We start from the raw sequence: 18,203 nt of genomic DNA, 5'->3' as shown, positions 1-18,203 counted from the left end.
AAGACAAAGATGAATCGCAGTCTTAATTGGACTCCTTTCAGCAGAGAGGGACCAAGGCCCATTAGTTTAAGAAGAGGCAATGATGATTGAGGGTTTCCTCTCTCGTGAGCCTTTCATTTTGCTCTTTCACAAAAAAAAGAAAAAGAAAAAAAACTACCTTAATTTCATGTTTGGGATAACAACAACTTATCGCAGAAAACCCTTAAAAATCCTTTAAATCACCTTTATGACTCATTGTTTTCGAAAATTTGCCTGATTTTTCTTCTGCTTAACGCAGTCAAAGGAATTATTTGAACGTGAAATCGGAAATCCTACAGTGTCCAAAAGGTAAAATTTCACTATCCATGTTGATACAAATGCGTATAGAGTGGCAATTTACGATTGTTGTGACAAAACATAGTTCACAACTTACGGTATTGGATAATAGAGAGTGTTTCTAACCGAAGACTCAAATGCCGATTTTCCAACACAACTTAACGATAATTGCTCACCCGAAACATTTGTAAACAAGCATGTTAATCCGTAGTTGGTTAATTAATTTGATTAGAGGCATTCAGCATTTTAGGCTATCGACGTCTTTACAGAAAATATAGAGGGATTATCAGTAATTTACAGTATGTACATGCGAACAAAATTCATCCGTTAATTGAATCTCTATACGCATACATTGTCCCAATGAATACATTTATATCCTTAGGGCAGTGGCCACGAGTACGAGCGCCTCTGTTGAGAGTGTAAGCATTGTGAGCGCGCTAAGCGCCTTCTCTTTTTTGCGTATGCAATTAGGACATCCATCGAGCAGGAATAGTTGTATCAAAGCGCCGCGCGCCGTAGTTAGCGTTGCGGAATCAGCGGTGACATAGCCTTGACAGTTTTGGAGATGCTCACCGAGTGATTTTCTTTCTGCGTGCAATTGCATGTTTTTTTTATAAAAAAAAAAAAAAAAAAAAAAAAAAAAAAAAAAAACACCACGCATTGAAAATTGAAACCAAAACGTACAAAGAAAAAGTAAAGAAATATCTGCTGACTCGTTTTGTTGATTTTTCATTTAAAAATAAAAATATTACTGTCATTTCTCAAACATACAATTTTTTGAAAATGATTTATAGGCATTCAATTCCTTTTACCACCGACGTAAATGCATTCGTTTGATCGGAGACATTTTAATGGTCCATGGATTCAATGAAAGATAGAAACATAAGGGTAATTAGCCGGTATTTGAAATCAAGATGTTACGTGACGATACATACCAAAATTAACCTAAAAATCATTCCGTTCAAACTCATGATATGCCATACTTTGTGAAATGATAAACACTGAACATAATTTTTTCGTGTCATATTCTCATTTATAAAGTTCCGTGTTTCTGATTTTAGAAGTGTTTTCTAAAGATTTTTTCAAATTAAATAGTGCTAATTAACACCTCTTTCTGCGATGTCCCTAAATCGATTTTCTTAACAACACCAATTACAGATTTTAACCAAAACACAGGACATGATGTGAAACATTAAACTACTAAATTCAAAACTCTATGGCAAACTGCCAAAACTTTTTGGAAAATTTTATATATATCATGGTTGGGACGATGACTCTGGTTTAATGCCGTTTTTTCAATCCAGATGCACGTTAATATTTTTACACGCAAAATGAAGCGTTTTTAACAAGGGACGCGTTGCAAAGATCCCTTCAATGATTGATTGACCCTGTCAACATCAAAAGTTCAGGGTTAAATGGCTGTTCCTCGTCGCCGAAGTAACTTTCGTGAACATGAGAGGAATGGTTCTTAAATTTCTCCGCTTCATTCTCTCCTCTTTTCCCTTTGTTTAACGACTTGCAAGAAAAATGAAATTATGTCATGAAACTCAGAATGTCGCGCTTAGAGAAGATAAATTGTCCAATTAACCACCGGTATCTCTTAGCCTCAAGCTAACTAACATAGAGTTAGTTGCTTCACAGGGCTGCCACTCTTATTTCCGCGAACAGTATGTCTAAAAATGGAATTTTTCTACGTCCTCGGATATTTTTTCATTAAAAATAGTTAATATTAATCATTTTTTCTCTTAAAATCATCTGACTATCGAACCCTTTTCTCCATCAGTCCTAGTGCCCTCGCTTTGGTCACGCCGCGAATTGATGACCGAACTTGGAAAACAGTCCCAAGATTTGCGACATTGCAGATTTCTTATAATATTTTATTCATCCAAAGAAAGCTATCTCTTTGAAGTTTTACTAATTTTCTTTAGTCTTGTGCAAAATATTCTGGAGAGTTTTAAAAAATACCATTACAACTTGTTTTTCTTTAAAGAGCATAACGAAAGCTGATATTTTGGAATGTCGTACTCAAGATACGCGTGTTCCAACTTAAACCATCAATGTGTGAAGAATTGCATGAAAAAGGACCCAAGTTAATTTTTTATCATTTTCAGGAGGCCTAATTATTAGTTTTTTCTTCTTCTTTTTTTTTAAAATTTCCATTTTTGTCAGGTCGGACTCAATAATATAGCTCACAACCACCTTGGTCTATCACAGCAGTTCCCACACTTTTTCACTCTCGGATCTATCAGAGGATCCGGAGGGTAGATCGAGGACCTCTTAAAATGCAAGACCCCTTTTCTCTCCTTGCAACTTCTTCATTATATCCAACCCCGCTCCCCGTAAAAATTTTTCTTCCAATGCGATTCTCTTTTTCCCAAAGTTCAAGTTCATCCTCGCCGCTCCCTCTCCCAATTACCCTGTTATCTTTCCTCTCTCGTTTCGTTGATTTTGATCTTTCGACTGTTTCTTTATCGTCTTCATTCTCATCTCGCAAACCACCATGGTGGCATAGTGTGGCATTTTGATGCCCGGAGCGACTGTGTCTACTTTCCCCAACTCCCACTCTGTTCCCTCCAACCCTATTCCTCCACATCCCTCGATTCTCCTGATGAAAATCGACCGTGGTAGGAAAAATTTAGACTTGCCCCTTACTTTCAATACTGATCTTGATAAAAATATTTTTCTAACAAAATCAAGCACGTCTTTACAAACACATAGGAGGGGAGGAGGAGGGTTTGTTGAGTTTTAAATGGACCGCGCAGAAAGGAACCAAGCCACATCATTCATTGCAAAATTTAACTGGGCAATTTACTTTTTTCAAGAGAACGTTTGTGCGGATTCCTTTGGAAATTGTGAGGCCTTTGCTTCGTGCTGCCCAGACAATTCACTGAAATTTGCACAAAAATCTGCACAACCGTTTCCATGTAAAAAATTAAATTGGCGATAGATGATGCGGCTTGGTTCTCTTCTGTTTCACGCGGTCCAAATGACCCGTTTGGCGCCCAGTCAGGCTGACGAGCCATAGATTTGGCCACAATGCGGGGCAAACAAGATGAAATGAAGGGATTGCTTGTGTCGCTAATTGATGACACATGAAGATAGCGAGTTTCGCATTTGCAGTCGAAGCGCACTGTCAGGGTCCCCTTAACCCGGGGCTTGAAATGAGCCCTGACGACAGACCGCGCAAGTGTGAACGCGTCTCCTTTCATTAAAATCAAAATTACTCCGCCCGCGCACCTCTCTCCACCCTCTCACCCATGTCTCCTTCCGCTTTCGTCTCTTTTCTTCCCTCCTGCGAATCCTGTGCTTTTGCACTCATCCCGGTTGCCTTATTGTTCCGGTAACAGCTGCCGTCATCCGATCCATGGGTCGCCGTCATTGCGACCTATCGAGGAACGTAATGGAACTTGTGGGAAGAAACGACCGTGGTCAGTCGGTATTGTTTTCTTACTGAAAAGGTCATTTTCCAATCCTCCGGCTGGAAATTGTTCTACGTGGCAAATTTTACTCCGTTTTAAATTTGCCATTACCACAAAACTCTGAGTTAGCTTTGCATCGGAGGAAGATTTCTGAAATAAGCCAAATTGATCCAAAAAATCTAAAATGGGGGGAGATGAGTGATCCCTTCTTCCGACTCCAAGAGTAGCTCTTTTGCGCTGGTTTCGTTCAATTTTGATTGCGTAGCTCTGCCGTGCTAAGGAAAAACGCCGTATGAGCATTCGAAAGTTGCCAAATTTCCTTTGATAAAATGTTTATTTTGGAGGAAAGTTATGAATATTTTTCCGAGAAATTTTCAAGAACTTTAGGTGAAATTACAAATAAAATTATCTGAAAAATTGGAAGAAAAATATTTTCAAATTTCCCCGAAAATTCGTGATTTACCGATGAAAATTTGGCAACGCCTGAAGGCTCATACGGCGTTTTTCCTTAGCTCTTTTCCATTCTACAAAGTCCCACCACTGCTCTTTCCTAAGAGGCTTCCCTCTTTATTTGCCCACTTGGAAAAGTTAGAGAATTATTCTCTGCACGGACGAAGCGATTCTGAGTTCTGCATGCCATTAGCAGCCTCTAACACAATTAGTGATCTCACACACACGAGACCCGGAAGTCCCCTCACGCGGCTCTAAGCCCCCCTCCCCAGCCCCCACCGACCCCCGCCAACCCTATCCGACCCCTCCTCATTCGCATATCAATTGCCCGCCCGCTCTTCCTCTTAGGCCGATCGCCACGCTTTTATTTATGCATTATTAACGTAGCTCGTCTCTATTATCGAACGATGAGAGGAATTCCCTAACCACGTCCACCGCGAGATCGAATTAATCGGACACTTGCACTATATTTCAATACCGAGGCTCCGGATACGCGCTTCGCAATTAAGCTTGTTGCCAAATCGCCGCATTTTATTTTTCAGAATGTTTCCCATGCGGGAGAAAATGGGCTCTGCCTCTGACTAGAGTACCTGGATAGCGAGAGTATGGACAGGTGTGAAACTCCGAAAATCCATCAGGCCTTCACCGATGCTTCTGCGAATAAAGTTAGGGCCCAGAAATGCAGCCAACCTATGAATTTCAATTATCCAGAACGATTTACTAATAATATTGTGACGAACCGTCGTTTATTAAGCACGTGTTTGACTCAGTTTTTGCATAAATGTACGCAATTTCGCGGAAGAACGCTCATTTCTGTACATTCTTGGCTATCTTGGTTAGAATTGGAATCTGCAGACTGGCAGTGAAATTTTGTGCGTTAGAAGTTGGTTAGAAGGGTGGCTGCACTTTTGGGCCCTAAGCCCTCCATGAAGCGATCTGTCTATACTCTCGCTATACAGGTACTCTACCTCTGACGGAACGAGATGCATAAAATAGTTACAGTTTTCTGAGCTTACGATATTTGGATCGCATTGAGCAAAAAGGAACCAGCGCCATTACAGTGTTTGCAAAGTTGTGCAACTTCCTCCTCCCTTTTAAAAATACTTAATCTATGTGCAGTATTAAAATTTACAAAATTATTCTCCTTGAAAATTAACAATTTTTTTGGTGGGAGGCAAAAAACATTTGCTATCCTGGGAGATGTTTTAGATAATTATGAAGAAGCAACATTTTTACAACACTTCAATCGCTCTGGTTCTTTTTTGCCAAATGCGAGCCGTTTGTCTCCTGGTCAAAACGGAACCCGCTCACAGCGGAAAATAGATGTCCACGTAAATTATTTTCAGTACAGCGAGACCTGCCAGAAAGGGAAAGCTCTTCTGGGAAATTGAACGGAGTATTTATTTAACCCTTAGATGTCCAGAGCGGGTCAAACTAACCCGAGGCGAGTTGGAGACACATTCCCCGCGGGTTGTATGGGGCCAGTACATTCGAGCTATAGGAATAAGTCTGCAAATACATCATAAAAAGAATCAAATGTCTATTTTTTTTAAAAAGGAAGGACAAAAATCGAGTGTCAACACAGCCAAAGACAGGAGAGACGTAATCGGGCTTCATTTTTTTGATGTTCATTCCGAATCTGAACAACGCCTCAATAGCAGCATAGAGCGGAAAATTGCGAGTTCACTCTTTGCGCCATCGCGCCTTCAATTTTGCGTACGCAACACGGACATCCATCAAGTACGAATAGTTGTATCGCTGCGCCGTCATCAATGCGCGTCCTATACCTCGCTCTACTTCGATGTTGTGTTGCTTCCGTTTGTCTGTTTTATAGTGGTGCCTTGAAAGCTACGCTTGCAGCACTGCCGAAGATCGGAGGGACGCATTCGTTCTTCAACTTTTCATTAATAAACAATGCAAAGAATTTGAAAAACGAAAGGCCTCGAGTAGTTTGGTTCTCTGTCAAAAAGAAAAACTCTAGAGAAAATTAGGCAACCGGAAATGCAGTCCGGCTGATTCCTGCTCTGTTTTGGTGTTAGATTTTAAAATCAATGCCTATTTCCACTTTCAAAACGTTTATTCTTGACTGTGAAAATTTGGGAGGAGATAATTTGCTGTTTCTTAAGATTAAATCCACGCCTTACTAAGTTTGTCCAAAAATGCAGCCTATTTCCCATATATTACATTCGACCTAATTTACATAACAACGGCCGTAGGCTCTCCGTGCGTATGGCTTGTTGTGTTTTTATGCAGGTCAACGACTTCATTTTCCAGCCTGCCTGCCTCCCCCTCCCCCTTAACTTGGGTGAGTGCAAACATTTGGTCACTAATTTGATCTGCGATGCTTTGTTTGAAATATAGGACAGCACCCCAGGTGCTAATTAAATTAATATGCCTACATAATATTCATGCGAGCACGAACCTGTCGACATGCTACAGAATAATCCAGTTATACTCTCACAAATCGGTTGAATATGTCGATCAAACTTTATAAATTTGTTTTTAGGCTGCAATGTCTAAAAAAGTTCGATCAAAATCCGTTTATGTGAAAGTTGTCAAATTCCTATTCAACGACACATGTAACTGGCGTAATATTCTTGATGTGGTTGAAAAATGTGAAGCGATTTAACTCCTTCGCCAATCGCAGAGTTCAAAAGAATACCGTAATTATAATGATGAATAATTTTATTGTACTCAAGGTCTTGTTGAGAAACTGTGATGCGAACAGAATTGAGATTTTCAGTAATATGACAAGTAATTGGATCACGTTTAGCAGAAAGGAGCTAATGCCAAATTTAAGTGGGCAATTTAATTTTTTACAAGAGAACATCCGTGCGAATTTTTTTTTTGGAAATTTTAAGGAATTTGCTTCGTGCTGTGCAGAAAATTTACTAAGATTTGCACAAAAATCTGCACAGCTATTTTCAGGGAGAAAATTAAACTGCCCAATTAAATTTGACAATGATTGATGTGGCTTGGTTCTTTTCTGCTTAACACGGTCCGATTGGCAAAGTAAAGAGGCTGCAGTAACGTTGAAAAAATGTAGATTCATCAAAACCACGATTAGGAATTTCGGTAATTTCTAGCTATTTTCCGTATTTGTTTCTAAAAATCATCACGAAGATGAAAGACTACCCTTCATATACTGCATGTAAAATATTATATCGACGGTGCAAGTCGGCAATCACATAACTCGTTTGCGGTGTCTGAAAATCTCCGCAACTATGTTATTTTTTTAAAGGAGAACAAATGGACATGATTCCTTGCAGTTTTTGCAGAATTTTCCTCGCACGTAGAAGAAAAATCACGGCAGTTTTAAGGAATTACCGTTGAGTAGTTTTCCGTTTAAAGAAAAAGTATGACAGGAAGTCTGCGACGTCGCAAATCGAGTTATGTGATTGCCGACTTTCACCGTCGATATGTATATCTGGTTTTTTGTTACCACCTAGCTGTGCATCTTCTCGAAACGTAAGGAGACAAGTATGAAAGATACCAACGAAGAAAAGTCAGAGAATTTTTCTCGCATTGTGAAAGTTCCGAGGCTTGTCCGGACAACAAAGTTCACAAATGCGTGCAAAATTCCTCTCCCGCTCACAACTCTATTTCCGGCGACAGATTAATAGCGCCAAGATGGGGTATTTTCCTTGTCACGGCTTTGTGTATTTTTTGTGATGGATTATAGCGGTGTGCGCATGTTGAATGGGACAGTTCACTCATTGTAATGGATCAACTTTACACGCGGCTTTTAAAACCCTCGGAGTGACTGCAAAATCGAGTTAATGGACCACTGGCCAGAGCAAGGACTTACAATTAAATATTTCGATAATTTGTAGCTCATTAAAATTTCAACCGCAAAATACGGGCCGGCAAACTAATTCTCTCGTACCCCACATTTTAATTTTTTGTCATAGTTATATCTAGAGATCTGCCAGGCCGATTTGCCACGAATTTTTGGCGAAGTCGGTTTTTAAACTCTTAAGTACCTAGCTGTCTTCAAATTTTCGGATCATGATTCGCAGGTTTACTATTGTCGCAAGGCAGCCCTCTAAGGGGGCAAAACATTTATAGAGGGTTGGACCGCATATCGGCCATAAGAGCGGGCCGCTAGTATTTTTAAAGTTGACTTGAAAAGGAGGAAATCGAAAACCTCTTATGTCAACCAAATCAAATATTCACCAAAAAACATAAACGTACATAAGTTTACCTTTAAATTTACCATTGATGCTGAGACGATAGTGTAAGTATTACTTCCCTCCGTGAACTGGTTTTTCTTAAATGTCGTGTAGGTATCATAGGAGAGAGATGCACACTTTTTACACGGCTTGACCCGATAATTAATCGAACATATTTATTAATTCTCAATGACTTAATAGTGGTCCTATCGTAATCCTTTTCGACGAATGGAAATTTTGTTCGACTAAATTTCAATATGGACGATAAACGCTACTTTCTAGCCTCTGAGTTAAGTGTGGAAGTTTTCAATACCTGTCTCGTGTTCTGCGTTGAAATTCAATGAGGTAACTTTCTTGATTACATGCTTTCTCGCACTTCTAAAGCAGAGCCTGGAGGAATTGAGGGTTCAGAGGGTTTGAACACCCCCCGAAACCAATTACTGTTTTTTTCTCAGGAAACTCTCTTTAACTCAAGCACTCTCCAATGATGGTGGTACTTAACCATCAAAAATTGGTAGCAGTCTCTCTCCCATCCAAAGTCGCCGCCATTTTTGGACCCTGTATTATTCATGAATAAAGCGAAAATTGTGTCTATGGTGTACCAATAGACACTTTTCTATCCTCTGTGTCTCAGATCATCCGTGCTAGGCTTTTTATCAGTATTTTATGACGGATTTTTCTGAACTATTCGAATAGATTTGATACAAATCTGGATGAAAATAACTCAAATTTGCAAAATTTCAGCCGTTGAGCGATGACTGTTGACTTCCATATTCAGCTGCCAAATTCAGCATGTAGCCCCGGATAGACGATCAAATTCCGATCAAATTAGACATGCTGATGACTGATGGTCACCATCTACCATCAAATTTTGACGGGCCGCACTATTTTGTTCAAAGTAAGATCAGAATGGAGTGCCACCATTCATCATTTCCTGCCTCATGAAACATTTCCGCCAAGTTTTCATTTTAAAATTAAGCAAATTAATGAGTTTAAGACTGATGACTCCCGACACTTTGATGCTACTTTGATCGGAATTGGTTCGGGAATTTGATCGTCTATCGAGGCCTTATGGACAATGGACCACTAGATAAGGTACGAATTTCAGCATTCTGATACATGTTTCTTAACCAAAATTTTACGTAAAACACGATGCACACAACGAAAATTACCGAAATTAACTCCTTACGAAGATATTTAATGATTCTTAATGCGTGAATTCAAACCACCCGCTCATGAAAACACAATGCTCTACGTGATTCACATCGCGCGCTAAACGTTATCATGACAGTCTCTGCGATATAAAAATCTGGCAACCTTAATCTTGACGCTTTGGCTCAGTTATAGCAAATTGCTAATAGTTTGAACAACACATGATGGGAAATGAACATTGCTCGATTGAGAGGCTTGCTGAAACCGTTGTAGTGGGCGATTTGACTTACGTAGAGTATTGAGTTTCTTGTGAGCGGGCAGTTCAAATTCCTCGTAACCAATGTGAAATAAAAACGTTAATATCTTCGTTAGGAGTTGGTTTCCGTAATTTTCGTTGTGTGAATCGTTTTCCACGTGAAATTCTGGTTAAGAAACATGTATCAGATTGCTTAAATTCGTACCTTGTCTAGTGGTCCATTATAAAGGAGCAATAGTCATCACTCTTTTTTCGGCTGTTGACCTACCTACATGGTGGATGATGAGCCTCGGGTGACGTCATGAGCCGAACAAATTTCTCAAACTACGACTTGTTTTGGCTTTTTTGCAAAACGAAACTGCCAACACGTTGTTAAACATCAACCATGTAGGTAAGTCAACAGTTTTATGTTGATGTCCCGAAAGTAAAAGCTTCGACAATAGCCGAAATACAAGTGGAGGGTCTCCTGTCTCTGCTCCCGGATCAAAATCGGGAGACAAAGCGAGGGCGCAGGACAAGACGTAAAACGACGAGAGCGTTGACGTTGATGCGGACGTCGGCGTGGAGCGGCAACGCAATCAGAGCGTGGGAGTCGGCGGCCACGGTGAGTCATTACCGGAACGACGGTCGCTGGAAATTGTTGATACAAGGAGTCCCGTCTGCGTTTCAGACGACTCGCGGGTCGGGCGCGAAGGGGGTTCCACGGGCGGCCGGGCGGATGGTGGATGTTACGGAGGGAAAGGCATATGGATCGATGCCAGTGGTGTGACGTCACGGGGACTCTCAATGCGCTCGGCACATTTCCTCCTTGCTCTTGCCCACCTTCGCCGCCCTCGCCCCCTCCCCCCCACGCCCCGGCCCCCCGGTCCCGCGCTCGCCGCCCCCGCAACCAGCGATACTACCCCCGAACGCGCCCTTGTGTACGAGCTCGACGGAAACCGCGGGTTCCCGTCGTGTTTGCCTCGCAGTTGCGCGGTTCTCGCTCAGCGCGGTTTCAACTCGATGATTCTCACAGGTGATGTTCCGATGGATCGATGGAGGTGAATGGTGACGTCACGATCTGAAATAGCTAGGGGTGAAATCGCGTATTTCTTGATGAATTTCCCCCTCCGTTGCCTTCTCTATTACAGAGAATGGAGATGTTGCATGTGTGAGGAATTTGCGATTTGATTGTTGATTCTTATGTATAAGTTCGCGAGAAACACGATGGTGCCAATGGTTTTCTCTGAAATCAACTCCCAAGCTCAAAAAAAGCTCTCAAGCTGAGGCCAAAATGGAGGGGATATCCCACGCTACCCTGAGAGTCCACCGCTACATCAAGACAAACTCTCCATGCAAAGATAGGGAGCAAATACATTAGCAGGGTTCCCGTGTTTTCAGTTTTGGAGTCCCCAAATAAAGTGGCAGCCCTGTCAATGTATTTGCTCCCTATCTTTGCATGGAGAGTTTGTTTTGATGTAGACGTGGACTCTCAGGGTAGGGCGGGATGTCCCCTCAATTTTGGCCTCAACTTGAGAACTTTCTTTGAGCTTGGGAGTTGATTTCAGAGAAAAACCAGTGGCACCATCGTGTTTCTCGCGAACTTTTACACAAGAATGAACAGTCAAATCGCAAATTCCTCACACATGCAACACCTCTATTCACCAGTCAGCATCTTAGCTGGAGATTTGCGAGGGGAATCGGCATTCGTTGAATGGTAAAAACCCAATAACGTCATGCTTTTTGGCGATTGCTTTTGCCTCGCAGATTTTGTGATGCAAACGTATCGTAGAGAACGGAAATTTCTGATTGAAACTATTCAATCTCACATAGAGTTTCGTAAAAAATAAAATAATGACACCGGATTTCTGTTGCTTAAAATTAACTATCATGCTCAAAAGAGCACTTACGGTTGAGGCTGCAACAGAGGAACTAAGCGCTTTTTACATGTAAGAAACTGCCTCCCTTACGCCATGCAAAGTTAGGGCTGACTACAGAGGAGAAGTTATTATGACAAAGTCGCTCTATCTTGTTTCATGGACGCTCCACACAAGTTGATAGCTCTACTTATGTAAACTGCCCTACCTCTGCATGGAGAGTTTGACTATGTATATGGCGATTTATTCTCCTCTATGGTGGAGGAAGGCTGGAGCTCCTTCATTACTGTCTCAAACCATGGAGCACATTTGAACTTGGGAGTCGGTTTCGTAAACCATCGTGTCTTCGCAAAAATTTACCATCAGACAAAAAGATGTTTGAATCAGAAATGTTCGTTATATGCGACGGCTTCAATTTTGCTATTATGAGGAATCAGAATTTTAAGCAAATGTTAGAAAATTCCATCTCAAACTTTTATGTTAAAAGTAATAAATTTTATGACAAGTGACTTAATTAAACTTCAGTTATTGTAAAAAATTAGCTAGACATTATTTTTTGATAAAAATAAAGGAATGAAATACCTGACCTCCCAAATATAAGTCAAGAAGGATCAAGCAAGAGAGAGTTGTATGCATTTTGAACCAGAATCTACAGATTTGGCTGTTTCCTAGAAATATGAAAACCACTCCGTGTTACAAAAAATACAAAAAAACAATTTGGGGCCTGAAATCCACTACGAGTATTAAAAGGGTTACGATTAATTTATCTAAGTGGACTTATTTTCAAAGGTAGGTTGCATTATTTAAGGTTCTTTTCAATGATTATGCATTTTCTGGGAAAGCAGTAGAAAAATCAGATAACCTTTTCGAGTCATACCGTTTGTTTTCTGTTAATCTGACCTTTTAATGGTCTAGATGTTTTACGATGAGGTCATATCCCTGAAAGGAGAGGTAAATGTGGTGAGGGATTTCAGCCTTAAAGGTGAAGCAGGGATTTAGGAGGTAAAAGCTAAAGGGTTTCAAGTTACGTAGAAGCTTAGATGACCCCTCACTTCGCGTTCCAGACATAGCCTTGAACTAACGCGCAACAGAGTGGCGTTAACACAATGTATAACGGAGAGTGATACTGTTGCTTTAAAGGCAGCTTTTACGAGCGCCCAAGCTTCATACTTATATTCCTTCCCAATTTTATTCTTTCATCGAAGACTCTTTTCTTAATCAAGTATTCAAATTACTCACTTGAAAACGTATGTAACGCTCCAAGAGTCTGCATTGACGCCCGGGGAGGTAGAAAGCTCAGCAGAATGTTACGTTACGAATTATGCAACCTTATTTCACGTGGAGTTCGACAAAAGAAACCCGGGTAAACCAACAATTAAGTTGAATTATTGCAATGCCGTAAGAGCAAAAATTAATACGTTTCTCATCAGCTGAGTTTTTTCATAACCTCCGGTGCAATATTAGAAAAAGTCGATACACCGAAAAGCGCTGTTCTTATCTCGTTGATCCCTTAATTATCCCTGCATCCCTACGAATTATTCTGCCCTATTTACGGTTTTTTAACTGCAATGCCTTCAGTTTTTGGAGGAAACACGCATACTATGAAAACTTTGCCCTGGTAAAAATTGGCGATAGGAAATGCGTTTCAAAATACCATAGGAGTTCTTATAGCCGACTAAAGAAGGCTATTGAAAATCATATAGCTGGCTGTAAAAAGCGGAGCAAATCATATAGCCGGGCTATACGAAGCTATAAAAAAGTATACAGTCGGGCTATATCGCCGGGCTTTACACTTTATCGCCATTGGCTATAAAAGGCTATAAGAAATTGTGTAGAAATTCGTGTGCTTTGGAAATCATTAAGTTTGATACGGAACTACCTTAATATTTACAAAACACACATTATATTTTTCTTTAAAACATATGTTTTTTTCATCAATTAAAATGAGAATAATCCCTACAGAGTGTGCAAACATTTCAAAATCATCATGAGTTGAAAAACGCTGACTCCGCGAGATTAAATATTAGAGCCTTACACAAAGCGGAGCGGCGACGCACTGGCGCCTACAAACCTAACAGGAATACTTCACGCATTGCGCAATGCGTAAAGTATCCCTGTTAGGTTTGTAGCCGCCAATGCGCGTTTCGCACTCTCTGCCCGCCCGCCGCGCCGCAGTGTGCCACGGCGTCTGAAGCAACTATTTCACACCAGAGGAATTGCACAGTATCATAAGAAATTGAAGGCGCTCCAACATATTAAGAATGACAGGCATCCCGCAAAAGTACGGAGCTTTCCTCGCAAAATAAAGCAAGATACTACGGCACAAAAAGAGAGTGGTATTCCAAAAACTAACTAAGTCCTGGTATCCGTATTTAGTAACGTTTAGTATAAACTTTATCGCCTGGCTGTTGCTTAATCACCACCGGCTATAAAAAGCTATAAGAAATTGTACAGCCGGCTACAGAAGCTATTGGAAATCTTACAGCCGGCTTTAGGTCTATGGTATTTTGGAACACAGATTCTACTGCCAATTTTTACCCGGGTGATGAATGCCGGGAGAGTTTGGTCGGGACCGGTGCGTGTCACCTAATTTTAAGAAGAATCTTACATCACAGTGTTACGAGACGGTACATAGAGGGTAAAAGGACAACAGACCCTTGAGATTCAAATTTTGTGACGTAATAGACGGCTCCTAAAGACCTTTAAGATATCTTTTCTTGGCCTTATTAGAAATCTCCCCCATCGAAATCCAATCTAATTTTTTTTTTAAAAAAATGAAACCACAAATATCTTTCATCCATGACAGTCTCCTTTTTGATGAGCTAAGGCATTAAAAATATATCTACGGAAAAACTCATTTCCACCTCCAGCAGCGTTCAATTTACAGATATCGAATCTGACTTCACAATAACCGTATTGACATAATCCAATTATAATAATCCATTTAAATGCTCACCTTGGATCAACCTCTTCCCCTTTGGTGACGTATTTCAAGAACTTTTTTTTTTTGGAGTGACGTGCCCAAGTGAGACGTGCCTCCTGTTTCTGTCCCGATGAAATCCGTACTTCGCCGCGCAACTTTAACTCGATTATGAAAATCGAAAAACACAAACGGAGAAACTCGGTTTGCGACGCTGCAGATTCCTTGTTTCATTTGATTTTCTCAATTGAAAACTTATGAACGTATTTCTTTGATTTCATACCGTCTTCGTTTCTTTCTCAACATAATTTATGTGTAAAATTACCAATAATAACGTTCACTTTCAATATTTTAGGTAATTTCCTAGTGTCCGACGTAAATCGCCTCGTTGCTGATCGTCGTAATTAACGAACTAACTATAAATAACTCATTCCTTAAGGAATGAACCAACATCGAGGGTGTTGAAACGTCGCAATTCGTCGTTTCGTGGACGAAGAAATATAACCCCATTTTAAGGTTGCCAAATTGACTCAAACAATCAATTTATTTTACAAGAATATATCCGTGAAATGTTTGTCCAAAATTTATCTGATTTTTGCATGAGTTTCGAAGAAAAATGGGTGAAATTTTTGGATAAAAACGCGCATGCTTCTCCAGATAAAAAGGCAATTTGCCAGTGGAAATTTGGCAACATTGAAATATCGTTACGTTCTTTCGTGAGGGAAACGACGAATTGGACTACATTTTGCAATTAGGAACTATAAATTCCGGCCCGGTTTAAAAACAACGTATGTGCCATTGGTTTTCCTATGCACATCAGTGTTTTTTTCAGATGAGCCAGAATTTATAGCTCCAAACCAAATTGCAAAATGCAGTCCAATTAAGATATGTGTTTTCCAACTTTCACTATCGAATTCTAGTTTCTCATTAAACATGGCAACGGAAGTTATTGTTTGAAATAAAATTTTCGCGAAAGTAATTATTCTAATGACCCGCGGGTGAAATCCTACAGAAGTAGGTTAATAGCTCCGAGTGAAATAGCTAATTTTTACCCACTATTTTCTCACAATACGTGTGAGTGTACCTCATTTAAATAATACACCAGTGGCGAGGCGTGGATAGTCAATTATCGATATTTCCCCATTTGAAGCTATGGTAAAGAATCGATTATTATGATGTTCGTTGCGAATACCCTATTTATCGATACTTTTCTATAGGTTTAAATGACAGATCAACCGATATATCGCAAAGCATGCCACGTCATTGTAATACACCCGGAAATGCATCATAACCAGCTCCAATAGGTTGCATTATGCGGTGCCCTTTTGGATAGCAATAAACTGCATCTTGTTCAATGAGTCTAAAAATATATTCCAAGTGACATTTGCCACGCATTTTACCGAAAACTCTTCACTTAATCATTTATTTACTCAACGAATTCAACCAGGTTCAGCTTAAACTCAAAGTCATCTTGCTTAATCTCCTTTTGGAATTCATTTTGTTATCATGGAATAAAACAAAACAACACCTTGAAACTGTTCGTGAGAATCCCGTAGATTATGAGAAGTATACTCACAGAATTTCAAGTCAGAATGTTGCTTTGTTTCCTACTGAAAAAATAAAACGTGGGAGGATTTTAGGCAACCTATGGATTTTATTTAAACCTATGGAAAAGGATCGATAAACAGGGTGTTCGTTGCGAACACCCTAATAATCGATTCTTTACCATAGGTTTAAATGGCATAAAATCGATGTTTCGCAATTCACGCCACGCCGCTGGAGACACTTTAACGACGGTAAAACTCCCAAACCACGTATCTCGTTGCGGTGTTTAAAAATCTCCAATCCTGTTTTATTTTTTTCAAAGGAGAACAAACTAACACCACGAACGAAGAAAATTCACGGACATGTTTGAGAATTGACGGTGAGTAGTTCCCCATTTAAAAAGTAAAGTATGGCAGGAAGTCTGCAACGGCGCAAATTGAGATCCGTGGTTTGGCAGTTTCATCATCGATTAGTGGTACGTCACAGAAAAGCGGTATATGTCTCATAGATTAATTTCTCATTGTTTGCATTAAAGCATGATGTTATTGCTGTCGTCTATATCAAATTCGATGTAAGTCATGGAAAATCCCTATGGTAACATCACCTCTCACTAATCGTGTCTATTAGGTTGATTCTGTTCAAGTCCATCTACTGTACCTTTTGTGAAGGTAACCCTCCAACAATCGCAAATTAAAAAAAGAAAAGAAAAAAAGTCCCCTTAAAGTTTGTAACTAATCAGAGCGAATTTGAAAACGTTCAAATATCCCATACAGCACCGCCGTGTTTCCGATACCACAGATTTGACAACACAAGTTTTTAACGCCTGCTTTCTACTCACGAGAGAAACATTATAAATTCCTTTTTTTCCCATTTTACGTACCTACTTTCCGTTCATCTTCTAAACTCCTCCCCTACTCCTCCGATCTAACTCACCGCTCCAACCGCTGCTACAATTCCACAGCGCCTGTCTCTCCACATTTTATGCGTTTTCTTTTTATTGGCGCCGTATGGTTGCGCATTCAAGGATGGGTTTGTCTTCTGTTAATCATCCCGGCATATAAAGCGCGCGCGGTCGTATTTATTTTACGAGCACTTCCGTTGCGTCTTCCCTCGAGGAACACCTTTCTCTCGCTCGCGAATAATGCACCGCAATTCATTTCGACCTCTCGCTCATGAATAATAACCTCGCCGCGCGGTCGCGAGGAGATGATTCCGGCTTTTAATTATCGCGCACGCGGATGAGAATGGGAGGAAGGAAGGAAGGAAAAATGAAAAGTATTCGTAAACGTAAGATTCTCTCATTTTATCTCACGTGCAGATGGTGTTCTAACCTCGCCAGAGCGCCCTGCACATATGTGCCTGGCACACATGCTTCAGCGCCGAAAAATCTTGAGCGCTCTTCAACCGTGATGGGTCAAAAATTGTGAAAAAGTCATAAAATATATGGTCTATAAAAAGGAGACTGTGGATTAATTGTTGAAATTGTTGAATTTTCAGCCGAAACGTTTTGGTTTTGTGTATGTGAAATTTTAGCCTTGTTACCCGTTTTTTAATTTGTTTTTTTATTGTATATCTTGTCACGGGCTGCAGAACATCTATCATACTTAATTGTTGAAATTAGTAGACAAAGCTGTAGAAAAAGAAGACAAGAAGGATATGGAGGGATCCAACTGGTGAAAGCGGGTGGTTTCAATGAACGAAGGAGGGACGTAATAGACTAACTACTGGCAAGCCACGAGAGACCCACTGGGAAAAAAGCACATTGGATCTAGAGTCCAGACTCTTAAAAACATCGACAAGAAAAAATACTCTCGATTCAATCAGATTTAAGCTTAAATCAAGAACCAAGCCTCTTAATTTGAGCGGATTTCTTTTTAATTTAAGCTTAAATCTGATTGAATCAAGAGTCCTTTTTCTTGTCAATGTTTTCAAGAGTCTGGACACTAGATCCAATGTGTTTTTTTTTTTCCAGTGCCCTTTAGTTAGTCCATCATTTTCTCCCTTAGTCCACAAGAGCCACCCATGTCAAGCAATAAGATCGCTCCATACGCCTTATGTCTTCTTTGCCTATCGTTTTGTCTATAAATTTCAACAATTAGCTCGCAGAAATTCATTATA

At 40.2% G+C, this 18,203-nt stretch overlaps 1 protein-coding gene across 1 annotated transcript in view; it reads left to right on the top strand.

Moving 5' to 3' along the window:
* The window catches only part of LOC109034410 (solute carrier family 7 member 14), a 168,158-nt gene that overhangs the window by 38,870 nt on the left and 111,085 nt on the right, over positions 1-18,203 (top strand).

The sequence above is a fragment of the Bemisia tabaci genome, chromosome 4 (genome assembly GCF_918797505.1).
Source record: "Bemisia tabaci chromosome 4, PGI_BMITA_v3".
Classification (NCBI taxonomy): Eukaryota; Metazoa; Arthropoda; class Insecta; order Hemiptera; family Aleyrodidae; genus Bemisia; species Bemisia tabaci.
The sequence above is the reverse complement of the archived record's forward strand: the minus strand, read 5'-3'. Positions and strand labels throughout refer to the sequence as shown.